This window comes from Capsicum annuum, chromosome 10 (assembly GCF_002878395.1).
Source record: "Capsicum annuum cultivar UCD-10X-F1 chromosome 10, UCD10Xv1.1, whole genome shotgun sequence".
Classification (NCBI taxonomy): domain Eukaryota; kingdom Viridiplantae; phylum Streptophyta; class Magnoliopsida; order Solanales; family Solanaceae; genus Capsicum; species Capsicum annuum.
This window is the reverse complement of record NC_061120.1, coordinates 144,364,842-144,368,644: the sequence shown is the minus strand read 5'-3', so window position 1 is coordinate 144,368,644 and position 3,803 is coordinate 144,364,842.

The window sequence follows — 3,803 nt, the reverse complement described above, 5'->3', positions numbered from 1 at the left end:
TCATGGGTTAGCTTGTAGTCCTTCGGGATTATGAGATTATGTAGCATTCAGGGTACCACACTCGGGGCATTAAAATACACTTTCTAGGATTAATGACCTCTCCGATCAATTTCAGGGTGATAGGTGTTTCTCAAATATTAATCTCTATTCGGGATATCACCAGTTAAAATTAGAGAGGTTGATATTCCTAAGAGTGTTTTTTGTATTGGGTATGGACATTATGAGTTTTTAGTTATGTTATTTGGGTTGACTAATTCTCTAGCTGTTTTCATGGATCTTATGAATTTGGTGTTCAGGCAGTTTTTGGATTTTTTTGTTGTTGTCTTTATTGATGACATCCTAGTATACTCCAAAAGCTAGAAGTTTCATGCCAATCCCCTCTGAATTATGTTGCAAACTCTTAAGGACCAAAAATTATATGTAAAATTTACTAAGTCTGAGTTTTAGCTTGGTGTAGTGACTTTTATCGGGCATGTTGTTTCTAGTGAAGGGTTCAAGGTAGATCCCGAAATGATTGAAGCACTTAAGAAATGGCCTAAACCCATGACTCCAACCGAGATTAGGAGCTTCTTAGGCTTGGCAGGTTATAAAAGGATGTTTGTGGAAAGTTTCTCATCTATTGCTGCTCCATTAACAAAGTTTACTCAGAAAAGGGTTAAGTTTTTATGGACTTATTCTTGTGAAGATAGTTTTGAGAATTTAAAGGATAAGTTAACTTTTGCTTTATTTTTGACCCTACCCGAGGGTAACAATGGGTTTATTGTTATTGTGATTCATCTTGTATGGGATCGGGTTGTGTTTTGATACAATATTTTAAGGTTGTAGCCTATGTTTCAGGTAACTTATGGTTTATGAGAGGAATTACCTGACTCACGATCTATAGTTGGCATCTATGGTTTTTGCTTTAAAGATTTGGTGCCATTACAAAACCAAGGTATGCAGTTCTCTTGTTATTTTTGGTGTTCTTTTCAGAAAGGTTTTGGTACATTAGTGAACCTTAGCACCAATTTCTACCCTCAAATGGGAGGACAAGCAAAACACATTATTCAAAATTAGAGAATCTGATAAGGGTTTGTTTGATTGATTTTAAGGTAGTTGGGTTTACCATTTTCCTCTTATTGAATTTACTTACAACAATAGTTACCATTCCAGTATCCAAATGGTCTCTTTTGAGTCCCCTTATGGTAGAAGGTGCAGGTCTTCTCTTGTATGGTTTGAGGTGGGTGAGACTAGTTTGTTTAGTCCTAACTTGGTTCAGTAAGCGATGGAGAAGGTAAAGGTTATTAGAGAAAAACTTAATACTATTGAAAGTCGTCAAAAGTCTTATGTGGATGTGAGGAGGAAAGAGTTAGAATTTGAAATTGGCGATTGGGTATTCTTGAAGGTTTCTCCAATGAAAAAAGTCTTGAGATTTGGGAAAAATGGGAAGCTTAGTCCCTGATATATTATTTCAATCAAATTGTTAGAAGAATTGGATATATCTCTTATGAAATAGATTTACCAGCAAATTTAGCCTCGATCCATCCCATTTTCCATGTGTATATGCTGAAAAAGTGTGTGGGTGACAATTCTTTGATATTGCTTGTTGAGAATGTTTTGGTTAAGGATTTATTGTCCTATAAGTAAGTTTCAATAGAAATATTAGATAGACAAGTTTTTAGATTAACAATTAATGATGTGGCTTCAGTGAAGGTACTTTGGAGAAATCAAAAGGTTGAAGAAGCTACATGGAAATCTGATGAAGATATGAAAACCAAGTACCCATTCTTGTTCCCAATATTGGTTGAACGTGCTTAAGGTATGAATTTGATTTCTCTCCTATCGCATTTCAAATTTGTCCTTGGATTCTACTATATTCTTTCTATTATCATGCTAAAAATATCTTAACTTCTTATTAGGGGATGAATGATCCAAAGAAGGGATAATGTATAACCCCATAAAATTTTGATAATTTTATTTTGGACCCTCCCGCATTTATCCTGCTAATTTTTGACTTGAAAAATGATAAGGGATGTTAAGGGGGTTTTTGGGGAAAGTTTTTGAATTTTTGAATGGGGTTCGAGGTTATTTTGGGACCCCAAGGCAGCAAGGGTTCATGATAGTTGTGTGCCACGCTGCTATGTAATTTTCGTCCTATTTTTTTCACTTTGGGGCAAGTGATTTTGGTCCTTTGCCCCTTAAACGACTTAAAAATACCTAAATGACCCCATAGCCTTCAGTTATCAAGATCAAACATTGCTCTTCTCTTTCTTAACTCTCAAGTCGAGAAAATTCAAGGGTTTTACAAGTATTTCATCATTCGAGTTCTAAACTACAATTCCTAGTTGATTTTTTCTATATTTCAGGTATGTTGCTCATTCCCTAACTTGTATTTTACACTGTGAAATCAAATTACTCAACATTTATGTGTTATGAACGATGGGTTTGAAATTGGGTTGAGGGTTTTGGGTTGTTCATGCTTTAATAAATGTCTGAACTGAATTGGTGTATTGTTCTAATGGTTGAAATGGGTTACATAATTTAACTTATATTTTGATACCATTGCATTGCATTAAAAGATAAATGGAAAAGTGATAAAAATGAATTTGGAATGCCCTTGGTATCTACGGTTTTGGAATCCCCTTGGTGGCTATGGGTTTGGAATGCCCTCGGGAGCTATGGTTTTGGAATTTAAATGGAACTTAGGAGTCTAATGGTTAAATTATTTTGGTTTGAAATAAATGGAATAGCTTGCAAGCCTATTGGTATGACGATACTAATTTGAAAAATTCCTTAATGAAAGACTACTTCGTTAATGGTTGATTTATGTGAATATTGTTTTAATTTGTTCTTAAAGAGAATTGTGTAGATTTCAAAGAAGGTGTAGTCCCGAGGGGACTAACATTTGAGGCCACGTTTACGATGTTGGAGGTCTATATGACCATGTGTCTGATGTACACATTATATTTTGGATGGCCATTTCCTTAGTTTCTTTAGCTATTCCTTGTTATATATGAATAACATGGATTGGGCTTTTCTAGCAAGGAGAGGCAGACCCATATAGCACGCAGGTGCCTAGAACGTTGGTATGAGCTACACAGTTCAGGTTAATGTTTTAAACAATAATATTTCACGTCCTTTATCCCTATTACGACATCTTATATTATGTATAAATGTTTTGCATATGATTTATGACTAGATTTTGGTAAATGCATTATTTTATTCCTTTTTTTGGGTTATATGCTAGTGCTCGCCCTACTAACCGTCCCCAAACTATACATCATTTCATGATGTAGGTTTTGAAGACTTTTTCATTGCTCCTGTGTAGTGTTAGACAGCTTGGTACTCCTATTTATCAGTTGTGAAGTGGTGAGCCTCCATCCTTCAGAATACCCGGTCATTTCATTAGGTTACTTATATTTATAGTACTTTTAAATTTTCTTTTTCATAATGAGAAGCATGTCTCGACTTAGTTGGTATTCTTGGTTTAGAGGCTTTTGAGGACAAGATTGGGATGTCATTGATATCTTACTTTGATGTTTTAGATTTTCTTTTGGTTTTATATATCTATCATTGATTTGGCTGGTTTTTGTTGGTTGCTTTTATTGAGCTCTTGAGGTATGGCTAAGGGGGTTGTCTCCAGCCCATGGAGGGCTTGAGATGCCCGTCACGGCCTGGCCCGGGTTTGGGTCGTGATAGATACCACACTAATCTTCCTGTGGGAGAACCATTTAAACCCAACCACTACCCTATCATTTAGTCAATATTAAAATGAGGCTATTATAAAAAAACCAACTTAATGATAATAAATCCAAAACTCATTA